The sequence below is a fragment of the Phasianus colchicus genome, chromosome 9 (genome assembly GCF_987193195.1).
Source record: "Phasianus colchicus chromosome 9, bPhaCol1.hap1.1, whole genome shotgun sequence".
NCBI classification, from domain to species: domain Eukaryota; kingdom Metazoa; phylum Chordata; class Aves; order Galliformes; family Phasianidae; genus Phasianus; species Phasianus colchicus.
This window is the reverse complement of record NC_143444.1, coordinates 30,301,261-30,317,912: the sequence shown is the minus strand read 5'-3', so window position 1 is coordinate 30,317,912 and position 16,652 is coordinate 30,301,261. Positions and strand designations below refer to the sequence as shown.

Genomic DNA, 16,652 nt, shown 5'->3' with positions numbered 1-16,652 from the left:
ATACCGGGCAAGAAAATTTGCTTTTGAAGACAATACACATCATTTTTCAACCTGATAGTGACCATTCTGTAAAAGTATAAATCTTAAATAACCTAACAGCATTTTAAAAGGAATGAATATACTGCCATTTAGTATAAACACAGACAAAAATATCTTCTGTCATATTTTGGAAAGGCTTTTTCCAAACAGAGAGTTGTAGGTGAGACGTATATATTGGTGAGAAGTAGCAAACAGCCATGTGTATGAGAATGGTGTTCATAGCCGGACCCACTGCATGCAGAGCTAGGACAATCCCTGTCTGTCCAGCTGTCTCAATAGGAAAGGAAATACTGTCAGCCCCATTTTACAGATTGAAAAGTGAGATTTAGATTAAGTGTCTTGCTCAAATTCACAAAGGCAATCTTTGATACCACTTTGGGTCCTGCATCCTATTTCTGTCTCTTAATGTAAGCATCCTTCCCTTCAGTTATTACAAGTCCTTCATCCATTTATTTGACTTTTGTGAATATTGTAAGAGTAAAATTACTCACTTCACAAGTGAAGGGAGTGCATCTTAGGGAATTCCTGAGGTTTAAGGAATTCTGCTGCTCCAGCGTCTAAACTAAAAAATCCATCTCACCAAATATTTTGTTATGATATTATGCGTTTCATGCCAGAAATGTCAGTGTACAGTGACTGTGCTGGTAATCTCCATGGGCGCACTCATCTGAGAGGAATAATTCCAAAATCATTTTGAGTAGCATGGCCAGGTAATGTTTCTGCAGTGGATGTCTTTTGTCACTGCAGTAATAAAGTGACATAGAATTAAAAATATTTCAGGGTGTACAAAAAAAGAGGAAATGGTGATGTGTGACGAAGGCATGGTTTGCTGCAAAACACGTAGGCTACAAGTGTCCTTATTTTTCTAGATTTTCATCTATAATCAGGTCTGTTGAATCTCAAGTATCTCTTTTATTGAAGGATTACTTTCAAAGGAGACTCAAGTGAATTAAAGTTATGCACTGATATTTTTTCTGTTTTAAAAAGAGGTGGTCTGAAATATGCTGTTTTGTACTCAGTGTCATTTAGTGATTACAAACTGCTCTGAATGTAGGACCTCTCTCTAAGGTTTACATGGTACACATGGGGTTGAGGATGAATGATACCATTCACATAACGCTGAAAGAAAATCAAAATCGAGGCAATGTCTGCTGGAAGTGCACAAGAGAGATGCAGAGACCAAGGCATTGGTCTCATTTTGCTGTCTAAAATTAGTGAAATGCAAACAAATTATATACAGGGTTTTAAAGGAAAGTGTACTTTCAAAATTCTATTCGTAGCAGAAAAACTATGGGTTATAATAAACAACACAAGATAAGATGATAAATTACTTAATCAATATGTAAAACTGTATTGTTAGCCTTAGACCCGAGGAGAAAAACAGGAGAAAATCTATAGATACGTTGGCAATGAACCCCCCCAGCTGGCTGGTTGTTTCTGTACAGAGGTTCATGTGTGTGCATGCAGTCTTTGTGATCCCATCGAGCTGCAGTGCTGCTCTGCTGGCTGGGTGGCTGCAAGTCGCAGTGCTACTGTTCTTTCTTTCTCTTTTATTTTATAAACGCTTTAGCAAATGTTGCCATTGAGCATTCTGTGACCAAAAATGCTGTGTGCAGGGAAGGAAAAAAAAAAAAAAAGGGACAGTCAAGTCCGTATTGCTTCCATGTTAATTTGCATTTATGTGGTTGGTTTACATATTATTAAAGCCACCCATCTGATCTATAATGGCAGCCCTGCTGACACTGTCTGACCCAGTTTGACAATCTGGATAGAAATTGTAGGGCTGGCTGTTCAATGTCTGTGACTTTAACAGCATTGCTTTGGGCCTGGAATCAATTCTCTCTGTTTACAGACCATTTCACAGCCCTTTACCTGCAACATCACTTGTGTCAGTCCCATAAATACTTTGGTGTATATAATGCTTGAATTAGCATAATGGTTTAGGCACAGGGCTTTAAGCACAAAGAAGGACATGTCAACATGTTCTCTTCACTTAAGCAATTAAGAGCCATTATGCTGCTTCAGTGGAAATATCATCAAGGTTAAAGACAATCCCAAACACCCCTCTAACCTTTTTATTCTAAGTCTAATAAATGAGGCATAGAAATTGAAATGTTAGTAAACAGAGCTACTTGCAAGCTCTTTTTGTATCATGTTTAATCAGACCTCTCTTTCACCACTTGTGAGAGCAAGGAAATGTGAGTTAACCATGGTCACTACCTATAGGGATTATTCATTTTGCAAAAATCTCCCCTCTCTGAAAACGTTTGGTTTATGTTTTGTGGGGAATTCTTGATGCTCTCACATGAAGGTGTGAAAAGTAAACGTGCACGTAGTTAGCACATGCAGCTGGTCCTACATAGTAGCTCTTGCCAGGTCTCTGCCTGGGTGTGCAGGTGTTGGTTTTTTGTGTGTTCCCAGCAGGCCTAATATTCTTCTCTCTGAGTTAGTTAGGAAAACCACTCAGTGAGACTTAGTTATTGGAATGGCTTCACCCTCACTCTCAGCTGGCAAGACTGCACCAAGCTGAGAACAGACCTGCAGCAGCTCTTGCATCTTTCTGATGGGGCTGCAGCATGGAGGAGCACCTGGGTGCTGCGTTTTCCCATTACTTGACCCTCAGGAAAGGGCAGCAGGCGCTGAACCATCCATCCAGATGGGGCTGTGCTCAGCAGGCTCGCTGACACAACAGTTTGAACTTCCCTTTTTAGGTCTTTAAGCGTGTGATTCTTGCATGCTGTGAAGAGGGTGGTTTGAACCACTCTGATTTGGGTTTCCAAGCATCCTCGCTGTGCTCCAGGAGAATTATGGTATGGTTCACCTCATTCTGCCTGCACACAGATCCATCCCCTGCCTGCTGCCACTGCAACACTGAGATATGGCAGCTGGAGGTGGCTGCTTTGCCCAGAAGTGGTTTAAACAAATCTCACTTTCATTTCCATACCATCAGCTTAAGCTGCAAACTCAGATGGAAGGGAATTGCCTTTGTATTTTACGCTACCCTCTCTGGAGCACCCTGAGAAGACTGTCAAATTACAGCAGAGATTTCCTCAGAACAAAGCAGAGCTGAAGTTCTTCAGCTCACTTTTAAAGAGATGCAGCCATGGTAACTTTATAATCGAGCCATTTTGTTCTGCTCTCAATCAGCTTCATACCAAAGGACAAATTGCTCAGGGATGGTATAAGCTGCAGTTTGAGAACTGACAATATTAAGCAAACATCACAGCCTGGTGTGATCTGCTCTCACTCTCGTGCAATAACGCCCTTTGAAAGGTTGATTTGAGACACACAGTAATGCCTGCAGGCCAAGAACTTGATTTTGTTCTTGTTACCAGTTCTGTGCTCTACAATCTCTGCACTATCCATCAGAGGATGCTTGGCAGCCTCTCTTGGTTAACCATGGGTGTCATCTCCATCCTTCACATGATAGAGCTGCGGAGCGCGGCCAGGCTGTGCGGAGGCATCAGTGCATGGCTGTCCCTATTTCATAAATCATATGATATGATGAAAAGCTGCATATTGCACACTGTACAGGAGCACGAGGGAAGCAATGGGATTTCTGTTCCACATTAGGGTCTCAGGAGGCAAGTTGTGCTCCTTCCCACAAAGTGATGTTCTGCTGCTGTTGCAACTGTCCTCCTCAGTTTCCTGATAGAAAGTGTCTTCTGAAATGTGAGAAGGTGCAAATCTTTCTGGGACCCAGCCAGTGCTGACCCATCTCCTAAAGGTTTCAAAGATACATCTGTACGTTGCTTCCAACCAGCCACTGTTTCTACCACAAGCCAGTAGAGGTAAGGCAGGGAGCAGTTTCTGCAGTGCTGGTGGAACTGTTTCTCGGGATGTTTTGGGCTGGAACTAGCTCAGCTCTTACTTCTCAGGGGTGATTTCTACTATGGAAATCAAGAACTAGAATTCAGAAAATATTTTGAGCCACACAGCAGGTCTTTGACCATTTGAAACTTATCTAGTAGAGCACACCTTCACCTCTCGGTGCTTGAATACCTGGTGCTTGCATTCAGGTGGATTCACCATCATGTGTTGTCAGTGTGGGACCTGCCACAAGGTCATTTCACCCATAAAGAAAGAGCAGACATGGCAGTCAACATATTCATTATTTTGTATCTTATTTGTGATTCAAACATTCCTGGCCCCTTCCACTTTGTAAAAGAAATTGTAAGCAAACATCAGTTCACATGTTTTGAGGCCAGAGTCACTCTGTGATCATTCCTTTTGATCCAGAGTTTAACAGATGCTACCACAGATGCTTCTTCCACTGTACAAAGAAATAAAGAGCACTTGCACAAATGACATGCATGTCAATCTTTAGGTCATAGCACTTTTTGCAATTGTATCCCAAGTAGGAGACATCAAACCGAATGCATTTCAGAATTAACAGTCTGTACCCAAGACAGGAAATGGAGTTTATAAAACAGGTGGATGAAGACCGGTATTCACTTGCATCACATTAAAGCAAATCCATTTATATTTTATTTCCTACATACTGACTCGAATGTGCATTTTTATAATAATCAGATCCTGCATTTCAGCAGCACAAGTGATGTTTGCAGAGAGATCGGTGCGGCCCAGTAGATCTTATAGGTAAGAAATAATCCATGGGAGGAGAAGAGGGAGATGCTGCCTGGACAGCTCTGTCCCGTGTCCCTCTTTGAACACCCCCACATATTGTAGGATTTTTCTGTAATGCCATAAGTTATACTTAAATACAGGCAAGACTTAGCACCCAGTGCTCTTAGCAGTGGCAGTTCTCTAGGATTTTGTACAGCTGCTCACTTACACTGGTATTGCTATCCTGGGTGCATATTAACCATGATTGAAACAACGCCCATTGGAAGTCTTAAAACCTTAACCACCAGTTTTACTTCTAAAATAAAGTAAACTGCCAAAAGTTCTGATAAAAGTGACAATTTATATTTTTAAGTAGTACATCCGGAATTTTCCTGTAGCTGTAGACAAAGGAATTCTTACCCAGATAAGTATAAGAGCACCAATAAATTTAAGGTAGCTTATGCAAGTTAGGCACTAATGAATGTCATCTTCTGTTTTGTCATGAAAAAAGATCTTTCTGCTGCTAAAGGAGACTGATTTAGATTATGAATAGCTGTAGTGATTTGCAAAAATGGCTCCAGAGAGATAGACTGAGATTCCATATACTCATGGCACTTGAGGTTTCTGCCCTTTTTGTTGAAAATTAATTTGTCCTGTGGGTTATTGGATTCTAGCTCAGCCAATGTATATTGCTCAGTCATCACAAATTTACTTAAAATTTAGTGTAGCTGAAGTTCATTCAACAAGACAAAAGCCTACAGTTGAAGGCTTCTAAAAATCTTTTTTAAAAGCTGGCTAACAGTGTAATTGGAAGTGCTGGAATTAAAATAGATCCACGGAATGTTTTGCAGGTATCAATATATGGTCTATTCAAGTGAAGAAGACTCTTCACTTTCCTCCTCTGATGGTGAATCCAACTGGGTGTCCCCTTGGCACAAGGGCTGTATTGTTCAGCCCCATGCCTCAAACCCTAAACCTCCATTCCTAAAATGACAAAAGGCACCGTGTAACATTCTGCAGCTTGCTACACCACTTCTTTAATTTAACACATATTCCTTTTTATGGAACACAGAGAAAAACTCTGATTGTAGAACGTGGAATGCGTCTCCTCCCACCACATACTGTTTCTATTTCCTTTTTGTTTCCTCCTTTTCTTCCTTTCCCTCCCCATCATTGTCTACCTTTGATTCATGAACAGAAATTTTATTTTTATTCTTAAAATGCCCATCTGGTTGGTTCGCTTAGGATTAAGCATTGCTGATGCTTGTAGGTTTGATGTCCCAAAGACAAATAGGTTAAGGTTAAAACCAAAACAAACCTAATTCTCTTCAAATCAGCAAGCTTCTTGTTTGAGTTAAAAGGCTGTAACTAATTTGATTAATGGGTCAAAGTCATCTGTTAGGCTCTGTGTTGGTGAATCTTGCTCTTGGATCACCACCAACGGGAGCAGGAGGTAAAGGCTGTCGGGAATAGAGGCACACAAAAACCAACATGGGCAGCGAGATGAGGAGGGATGATTAAAGGGTAAGCAGGTCCTAAACGTTCACAGGAGAGTGGTTTTTCATTAGCTATGAAGGATTAAATCTTCTCAAAGAGAAAATAGTTCTCCTTATTTTCAGCTTTATCGAAACAGTTTCATGTCTCATTTAAATGATGGGGATTTTTAAAAAAGAAAAATAGAAAGGCAGATAGAACTGACATGATATGAGCTGGCTGCATGCACAACTCCTGTAGGTGGTTCCCAAGCAGTGTGTCTGTAAGCACTTTGTTTGTGTGTTTTCTATCAGGAATTACGGCAAAACAAAAAAGCCAAACAAGCAATCATTTGAAATTCAGTTTAAACTTAATAATAAAATCAATACACACCTCAGTAAAAAAAAAAAAAAAGAGAAAACATCTGAATACGATTCGTGCGCTGCCCAAATCTAAGTTCACCCGGCTATTTGTTTCACGTTTCAATTTGCATTTTTTGCTCTCTGGCACCAGTGACAGATCCAAATACCACTGATGGGTTTCAGCTCTGAGGACCTCATCTCTGTGCCTGAAACACGAGGCTTTGCCAATCGTGAGAAATGAGACACCGTATGATAACCAAATCATGACACAACAGACTGAAAATTTCAGATTAATAAACCTCTTTTGGAAGGGAACTAAATAACTTCTGCAGTTTTATCTATGGCTATTTGTTTCTCCGAAGATTTATGGTCCTCGCAACAGATACGCATCTTATCTTTCACTCCTCAGATTAAAGGAAGACGATTTGAAGCAGGTGTCTGACTGGCATCATCTGGAATTGCAGATGATCTTCCTTTAAAAAAAAACACGCCGCAAGTGAACTTGCAAGTCAAATGAGAATATCATTACACGTGTCAGGGTCTGGGAAAGAAATCTGCATCCAGCTAAACAGGGCTCGTCCCTCCCGTTGTGACCGGTGTCCTCGGGCAGCCCTTTGCCAGCCAGGTGCCATCCGTAATGCTTAACAGGGAATTAAAACTTCTCGTGCTGCTGCTGCTTTAATTGATTGATGCTAAAAGTTTAGAAACTAAAATCTAAGCAGCTCTTACAAAGCTCCTTTAACCAAGCCTTCCCCTTTGAAAGCCGGATCCTCAATTGAAACTGGCAGCCCACATTTTTAGGTTTCAAGCAGCTCTGTCATTCTACGAGGAATGTGTCTGCCACTTCACACGATAGCTTCAGCTGAAAGACATGTACTTTGAATCAGAGAATCAATAGAACACTTAATGGACAATTAGGAGAACAGCTGTAGGACTGTCAAAGGCCCATCTGTACACAGCTCCGCAGCCTCGCCTGGACAGGGCAGCGCACACAGCTTTCTGCCCCGGGGCACCGGCTCCCATTACAAAATCCCCCTTTCATTTCACATTTAATGTTAATATAGTGTGCTTTTTTTCATTACAAATTTTAACACGTGTAGAAAATTATGGAGATTGCTCGAGCCATTTGTCAACTCACATCATGCGAATTGATCAATAAATTTCACCACTTTGTTGTTAATGTAGATAAATTTTGGCATTTAATTAAGCTACTGCGAAAACGTGGCCACTTTTAATTTCAGCAGATGCTACCTTTTCATCTGTAATCCGGGGCTGCATCGGCAATGCAATCCAGTCGCTAAATATTTATAGACAACATGACAATTCCTGAAAGAGTTATCATCGACGGTTTTGGTTCTGCAGCAATTAGCGTTGTTTGAAGGAGCCGATGTGGAAAGCCAAAATAAATTCCGAGCAGCGGATGAAGTTATGGCTCTACAGATGGATTGCATGTATACAAAGCGCATAAATCTACGCTCTGCAAACAAGGAGATTATTATAGGAATACCATCCGTGGCATAGATGCACACAAGCCCATGTAAATTCTGCTAAACGGGCACGAATCCCTGCATGTGTAAACTCTCACGTATCACACAGACATCTGCACAGATATCTCTGCGAATGAGACCTGCAAACCAATATTTACCCTTAATGGAGCTGCTTTGCAAAAATGCAATGGCAGAGATTGATCTCGGAAATTAACAGCGCAGAAGGAAACATTCTGTGTATAAACAGTTTGTGTAAAATAACTCAGTTGAAGAGTTGAAGAAGGCACCGTTTCTTACAAAACGGATTGAAGGTTTTTCAAATTACCCAGCGAATTTCTGAGTCGCAACGATGTGGAGATCCAGCCTTAAAACTCACGGATATTTTTTAAGCCCGCAGATTTGGCCAGACAATAAGAAACACAAATGAACATTTGAGGCTTTCTGTATGGCCTGAGGGACCCCGAGATGAAATCCTGCCTCTGACAGCCAGGGGCCCCAGACACCGCGCTCAGCAGCGGGGCCTGACATGATAAACTGCCTCCTGTGCTGTGGGCAGGGGGAGGTGGGCAGGGGGAGGCTGCTGCTGCTGCCAGCGCCTCTGGGTGAGGAGAGAGCACCCAGATGCACTGCTGCTCCCCACTCCCTACACCCCCCTGACCAAGCGGGCTCCCACCTCAAGCTGGGATTTCTCTTGTTTAAAGGACAACCTTGCTATCGGCTGAACTTGCGTTAGGGGCACCGCTACACTGTGAAATCCATGGTGGACATGCATCCTTCATCCTTATGGGGTGCCTGTGGGAACTGGCACTGATAGTTCAGCATCTCCCTGCACTCAGGCAACAAAACAGCCCTACACCCAGGCAGACTTCCTGCATTTCCCATTGGGAAAACTCCTTTTGGTGTGACTCCTATGTGAATGCTCGGTTTCCATTCCTAGCTAAAAGCTTCTAACTCAAGGAAGAGAAAAACACCAAGGGGAAAAAAAAAAAAAAGCCCAACACATTCAGACACCAATCATTTTTAAAGTGGAGTTTCTGGTTTTTTGTGGATTTGTCACTGCTGCAGCATGTTTTATTTTCAGGTTTGCAGAGGAACAGGTCAGCAGATTTCTTGAAGTTGCTGGGGAGTGTAGTGAAGGGGACAAGAAAAGTGTTCCAAGTGAGACAGGCTGGCTTCTGGCCAAGGAGCTGCTGCTCACCCAGAGGGAGCAGGGAGTCCAGATGCTGTAGCTGTGGTTTATGTGCAGGAGCTGAACCACAGGGAGTTATCCGGACAGTACAGAGTATACTCAGTAAATAAGGATCATTCTACCCACATCTGAAGTCACTGAAATTACTTCTCTAGCCCCTTACCTCTTATGCAGGAAGCACGGTCCCAGCTTACCATGAAGCACTGCTATGTACTCCTCCCCGGGTCAACGCAGCTTCTGCACGGAACAGTGCAGGACTCTGCTCTATTGAAATAGGCCTGTCGTGGTGGTATGTGTGAGAATCGCTTTTTCATGGCTTGGCGTGGTGGCCCATGCCTTTTGTGGCAGCTTTCTAGAACTAGAAGACCTCCAGAAGGGAAGTTGCTCACCCACAACTGAGCTGTTCCACTCACCCTCCCTCCCCACTGCTATGAGGGAGGCAGCAAGCAGAGAGCAAAGGGATGCAGTCCCAGCTCCCAGCAGAAAACCCTGAGCCCAGATCCTGCAGCTCCCATGCCATCAGGTCTGCCACACCTTGGCTTCTTCCTTGGTGAGATGAAGTGCTTGGCAGCTGGAGACAGCAGTGCTCATTCCTCAGCCAGATGGCATGACGAGGTCAGGCTGGACGGGGCTCTGAGCACCTGATGGAGCTGTAGGTGTCCCTGTTCATTGCAGGGGTGTGGGACCAGATGGCCTTTAAAGGTCCCTTCCAACTCCAATGACTGTCACACGAAGAACATTCACCAACACTTCAGTGCCGAAAAGCCAAACTCCAGGTAGGAGGGGATTACATTAGAATGAACAACCAAAAAAGCCTATTTTAAAAACAGTCTTTGTTTTTAAACGATCTCACTAATAGGAAATCCATTTGTCTATTTCACCAGTATTTTTTTTTTCTTTTTCTGGGAGATCCCTATTTATCTGATTTATTAGAAATGCTCCACTGGGACACGATGCATTTTACTAATAAACCTAGAGGTTAGCACTATTGTTTTCAGTACAGCTGACCCTTGGATTTGCTGTAAAACCAGAATCATTAGAAATGCTCCATTGGTTATATTGGAGCATTTCTAATGAATCAGAGGGTCAGCTCTATTGAAATAATGTAAGATATCGAGATTCATGGGGAAAGCTGCATTGAAATGCATGGAGCGTTTCTAATAAATCCAGATTTTAGTGGAGCTCAACTCTGAATCCATTAATACGTTATGAAAAAATAGTTACTGAGCATGCACCTTAAGTACTTCTTCCTGTGTTAATCTCATTTATTTTAGAATACATTGCAAAGACAACAAAAGGCACCAGCAAAAGTTTGTTATTTAAGGCGCGCCGTTTCCCCCACTCACACAGGAGCAGAGATCCACCACTACCACCAGTGCGACAGCCCCAGCACCTCACCACGTGCTCCAGTAAGGAGAGCAATATCAATTCCTAGGAAAAACATCCCAAGGTGTCAGCAATAAGAGCATATCATTGCTCAAGGACTGCAAAAAGGAAGGTGCAGGCGTTTATCTGGGTATTTTCATGCCAATTATATATGGCAGCTGAAGGCAGTTAATGACCATAGAAGCAGTGGTTCGTGGGTGAATACCCCCCTTGAAGCACATAGCCTCTACCATTGCAGAGGGACTCCTTGAGAGAAATGTTCTGGTTTGATGGAGGATGCTCAGATGTATTTAGTTTGTCCAGCTTATGGCAGAGCCTGAGTCTGGTGGTTGGACAGGATCTTACTGGTGTCAGAAAGGGGCACCTTCACCAAGCAGCAGCCTCAGTGCCAGCTGTAGGTGGGAAGCACCTGTCCCCAGGTGAGCACCCAGATGCTTCTGCAGTTTACGGATGCAATTAATTATTGGCAGAAAGAAATCAGTCAGCTTTCCTCTGCAGGTTAGGTATTCTTAAATTCCAGTCACAAGGTGAGCAATAGGGTAAGGTTGATGCAACTAACAAGCTGAGTTGGCTTTTTTTTTTTAAACCACTTTTACTGTACACCACTAGCTGGAGCCTGGCAGGCTTTTAAGTTTCCATTATAGCATTCAACAGCTGTAATCTTCTAATAGTGCATCCTAAAGATGGGTTGGCTTTGTTTTAATGCAATGACAGGCTTTGTTCTCCCTAAATTATGTATTCAGAGAGGTGATATCTTCAACAACAACAAAATAACAATAAAAAATTAATTCTCTCTTCAGGATTTGTCTATTCAACGCTGTCAGCTTGTTACCTCCCTGAAAACAGAGGTCTGTGGTAATAAAAATTAGTTATTAATAGCAGCATGTGACGGGCTAGGAGACCCAAAACAAACTAAAAAACAGGAGGTTGTTTTAATTTATCATTTCTCAACATAACAAGAAGAAGCAAACGTTGGTAGATTTATTGTAAGGGCAGGGGTGGCTCAGTGCTTCTCCTGCACTGTGAAGCTCCTCTTCAGAGCAGAGCTGAAGCAATCTTGTCGGGTTTGCACATGAACCCCATGTGAGAGTTGCTGTGTTGTTTTCATGATGCTGATGCCCACCTCTCACTTTTTGAAGGCAGTGCTTTATTTTACCTCTTATCTTCCAGAATGCTGCTGCTGAAGTGCCTGTAGTGCTGCCTGTCCCAGCCTGGGGGACAGCTGGACCAGTGGCCCCCAGCATGCCCTGCTCTCAGGTAATGCATCCAGAAAAGCTCTGAAAAGACAGGCAAAGGGGGTGGTTGTACTTATGGGCTCACCTAACGGGCCCTGGGAGGGTGGCATGAGGTTCACCTCCACGATGCTGCAGGTGAAGTTGCTGAATTGGTCATGCTAGAAGTGAATAGGCCAACATCTTGTCAGCCTGGTGCTGATGGGCTGAAGGCACAGGGTGAGGAAGCACCTGGAGGTTTGGACTCGGCTGTTCTGTAATCCATGGAGTTCTCTGCTCCTGGCCTCAGCTTCAAAACAACTGAAAGACATCATAAGAAGCTTCATTCTCATTCAAGGGCGAATCACTGAAAACCAGCAAACCAGTTTTGGGTGAAGTAGATATGCTGTGTAAAACTTGAGACTCCCATACAGCACGTTCACTGCTAAGGGTTTGCTGCTGTAGCCGTACCAGGATATGCAACCTGAGTGCAGCCAACAGCTCCTCATTCTGCAGCTTTACAGCACACCTTAGGTGTGTTCCAGAATAGTTTGCTTAAAATTAAGCTCAGGAAGACAATACATCCATCACATCCCCTTTACAAGGCTGTTCAAGGAACTAGGCTTGTGTGTGTCGTAGCGTTTTATAGCAGCGGCCTTGCAATAGGTCCCAGTGCTTTCAGCAGATAGCAGAGGAGCTGGCTTGCCTCGGAGATGCAGAGAGGTTCTGTTTATTTTATGAATGCATACAAACCTTGTATCTGCAGTTTGTCAGGTTATGGTGCTGTTCTTGCAGCTGCTTTGTATCTATATACACACATATAGATAAAAATGTATATAAAAAGTATATTAATAGAATTCTGTCTCAACAGATTTAATTCTTAAATACTGCATATACTTGTTTAATCTCTCATTTTGGAAGTAGGAAAGGTTAGATTATAACATCAGGTTAGCTCTCTTTGAAGCAGGTAATAATTAAGTTGATTCACTGTTGCAATTACTGTCAAATCCCCCTTAATTACCACGGATTTTATAGCAGCTTCATTATACGTCTGCTGTAATGCATTGTGGCCCTAAGGAGAAGTGTTGCAGGAAATTCTGCATAGCATGTATAATTCTCACCTGCAGTTAAAGCTTCCAGTGAAAGCCTCTGCACTAAATTTATCTTTTTTTGACGTCTTTCCCCCTATTATTTAAAGCAGTTGAACTGCAGTAACACCACTAAAACCTACACCGAACTTCGAAAGTGGAAATGGATCTCTTCGTGGGTATGAGGAATAAAAATGGAGAGATGACACAATTAGTGGTGAATTCTTCTTGGGGAAACGGCTCAACAGAAATGAGGAACACTTCTGCAATGGGAGCAGCTCTGTCCTGCAGCCCTCATAGCCCTGAGCAGCCTCTCCTCACTCGCTATGGAAGGGCGCGTTTGCCAGGTCAGTCTGCAGTGCAGCAGTGTTTTCATCCATTCTTTGTCTCCTATTTTGTAAACTGGATCACAGAAGTGTAAGGTACATGCTCAACAAATAGCTTAGATGGGTTTTATTTCATCTGCAGATCAAATATGCTGTTACAGAATATAGTAAAAATAGTCAATGAAGACAGCAATCTGGGCAGTGCTAAGGCCTGTTTCACTCTCAGGCACACCAGAACTATTAAAGCAGTTCTTCAGAACCGACCTTCCAGGTAATGTGGGTAACAACATAGCCTGGTGGAGCTGCTGCAGTGCCCTTTGTGTGCCACTGTTGTTTCCACTGGAAAAATCTTTACAAATCTGAGCCTGCAAACTGAGCCAGCAACAGCTCAGAACAGATAACTGAGCCAAGCGTCCCATGGATTCTCTTGTAACGAAGGAATTTACTCCGTGGCATACATTAGATGCAGAAAGGGCTTCAGTGTCAGTGACACTATTGGCAGCTGTGTTAACAGTTGAGGAGCTGGCTTTGTACGGCAGTACAGTTATTAAATTTCTCCAGAGACCATGACTCATTAATCAAATATTCATACATCTCTGTAAATACACTCTGAACAGAGAATACCCTCAGAGCTGAGCATCCCAGCACAAGTGCTCTTTCATGTAGCGCTGACAAAATCCTGAGAACATGCGGTCATGTTTTGCATTTCTAATGCTGTATGTACTCCTTAGTGCCCCGATTCCTAAAAACAGAACACAAATGATCTTACTGATTGCAAGTGTTACACAGTCACAATTAAAATTGCTTCACTATTGCTTCATACCATCTTTTTTAAAGTGAAGACAGTGGATCGATTCTTCTATTCTTTGTTTACCATCAGACAAGCAACTTTTTCCCATACGGATGGAGAAACCCGAGGCCATGCTCCTATTAATACAAGAATTTGTATTAGCATGAAAACAACAAACCACTGCTTGATCTGGGAAGGCCAAAGCACTTGATATATTTGCAAAGACATGAGCTTGTTGTATTTAACGAGTGCTGTACTCAGTGTTTCCTCCTGCCGCAGAACAGCACATCTTCTCACCTGCACTGGGGAGACCCAATACAGCCAAGGGTTTGGCCTCAGACAGGCTGGGATTGTGGTTCGTAGAATCTCTGTGATCCGCTGAGTCTCTTTTCTGTGAACCTCTAAAAAAATTCAGTTTTCTCTTTGAACTCCCCATCCTAATGCCTTTGTACCAAGGCTTTTAGTTTTGGTTACTGCATCTGCATTTTCCCACCAATAGCATGAAGAGTTTCACTAAATTTAGGCTTGTTTGTAGAGGAACATTAATTCAGAAGACACAACAGTTCCTTTTCTACTTCCTCTTCCCATAAATAAATACTTCCATAGCTCCTGCCACATCAAGTTCAGTGCATTCTAATTCTCTTTAATAGGAATTGACACTTAGGCTTTAGAAAAACAATTCTCTTATGCTTAATTAGGGCACTGACTAAGATGGGGTAGCAATAGCCTGTCCCACCTCTCCCATATAGGCCTAAATCTGAGCCCCTTGCTCCATAATAAAGCTCTGGGTATCTGCTATCACTGAGGACAGCACAGGGCTGCAGTTACCATCCCTGCTGCCTCTTCTCCACCTGAGCCCAGCGTCCCCATCCCGGGCGTCACACACGTGCTCCCACTGCCCTGGGTGACCTCATCCTCTGACCCGCAAACCGCTGAGTGAGGATAAATACCCAAAACGTTGACTTTCAATAATGTTCCCTTGGGACACGGGGATTCACTGGCAGGATCAGAGTGTAAGGAAGGAGTAGATGGGAAATAATTATGTGTAAGCGCTGAGGGGAGAGTGCTCAAAGCCTTGGCTTTGAAACGTGCCTGCACACCCAGGCAGCTAGGCAAAAATGGCTAACGTTTATTTGTGCATCTTCTTGCATAAATAAAGCCCTGCTGACTTGCTTTGATGGCATTTACGACCACATTTATTCATAAACATTAGAGTGAGCAAGTTTTTATTTGCAGGAGCATTCATAGAAAACAGAAGCGTTGTGAATTCTGGTGTGAATAAACACCAGAGAGCTCTCACATGAGAAGGGCTTCTGCAGTCATTAAGTAAAGCTCCTTTTACTATGCGCACCGTGGAATCAAACAATTACAGCTGCCCGTGAACTGCTTACAAACAGGGAAGGGAACTGTTTAGAAAGCTCAGTTAGCCTCAATTAGGCAGCAGAAATCGTCTCCTGAAGATAAGCAGTCATGTGGTCGAGTGATGATTGCTCAGGGCTCCATCCCACCTCACTCCAACGTCTCTTTACATCTTTTTGGCAGCGGATGAAAATGTTTCACGAGCAGAAAGCAGGGTGGGCTGTTCGTATTCATTTGTGGGATTATTGACCTTTCATAACTCACGGTTGCCTTTCGTGCCATCATTTGGTTTAAGAGATTGTCAATATCTCTGGGAATAAATCAGCTCTCCAGAGTGAGTCCGTTTTCTTACTGTAATTAATGGCAAATAGGAGATCCATCTCTGCATCCTCAAACACGTGGCACTGTCACTGACTGACTCACCTGCCTTCCACTGCCAGCATTTCGTGGCTGGGATGTTCGAATAAAACAAACAAATGGGGAAAAAAACCAACCCACTGAAGGGAAGAAGTTTGTAAGCCAAAGGCACCATCTAAGTGATGGTCCTGAGTGGCTTTTGAGATATTCTGGAAGGTGGTCTGCAATCCTCCAGGCTGTTTTTTGTAGAGATCAGTTGTCACTAGCTAGAGGTCTGTGCAGTCTGGTGCCACCAAGCAGGGGTTCGTGGAGTCCTCTAAGGAAAAAGGCCACTGCTGGGTGTGGGTAACTAATGCTCCTTTGGTTTGTGTTTGAAGGCAGCAGCAGCAACAGTGATGACACAAATTAATTGCACGGTTTTCAGGAGGTAATGCAGACGAGGTAAAGAGAATTACTATGCAATTAACATAGTTTCCAATTAAAGTCCCCTGTAGTTACTGAAAAACATTAATTTCTAGTAACTTGGTAATTTAACTTGTGTCACCACTGTACATGGATCTCCAGCAGCAGGGCAACAAGTGGGCTTCTCAGTGCTGGAGCCTTGCATGAGAAACAGGAAAAACAATCTGAAAATAGCTGTCAGTTTTTAATAGCTGCTTGTGGTGAGCTTCTCACAAAACGCCATTGTGGTGAGGAGAAGGGCTGGGTAAGAGATTGAAGAACCACAGTAACAATGGCAGCCCTTAGTCTGAAAGGACTATTTGAATAAACTCTGCGTGTTTCAAACACTACGTTTCTTTATGAACACGTTGCAAGAAGGCTGAGACAAATGGAACTATTTCTCCTCTTTAAGTTTGCTGTCGGGATGGTAGACTGACATTTTTCCTTCTAACAAGTGTACTGTAGCTCTTATTTCCGTGTGACCGTTCCCATTACAAAACCTCCAACCCCAAAGGCCTGGAGCAGCCGCTCCTTTCTGCTTGGTGCGAGGTCAGTGGGCAGCTGCACGCAGCCAGGGC

General features: G+C 43.1%; 1 long non-coding RNA gene across 3 annotated transcripts in view; it reads left to right on the top strand.

The window, feature by feature from the left end:
- LOC149916916 (uncharacterized) overlaps window positions 1-13,142 on the top strand; it is a 137,176-nt gene extending 124,034 nt beyond the window's left edge. For 2 of the 3 annotated variants that reach the window (XR_016468992.1, XR_016468994.1), the window contains 2 exons: window positions 11,673-11,759; window positions 12,915-13,142. This is a non-coding gene — a long non-coding RNA (uncharacterized LOC149916916). Of the gene's footprint in view, window positions 1-11,672; window positions 11,760-12,911 lie in introns of all 3 variants that reach the window. The other variant, XR_016468993.1, reaches the window with a different exon arrangement.
- The last annotated feature ends 3,510 nt before the right edge of the window (window positions 13,143-16,652 follow it).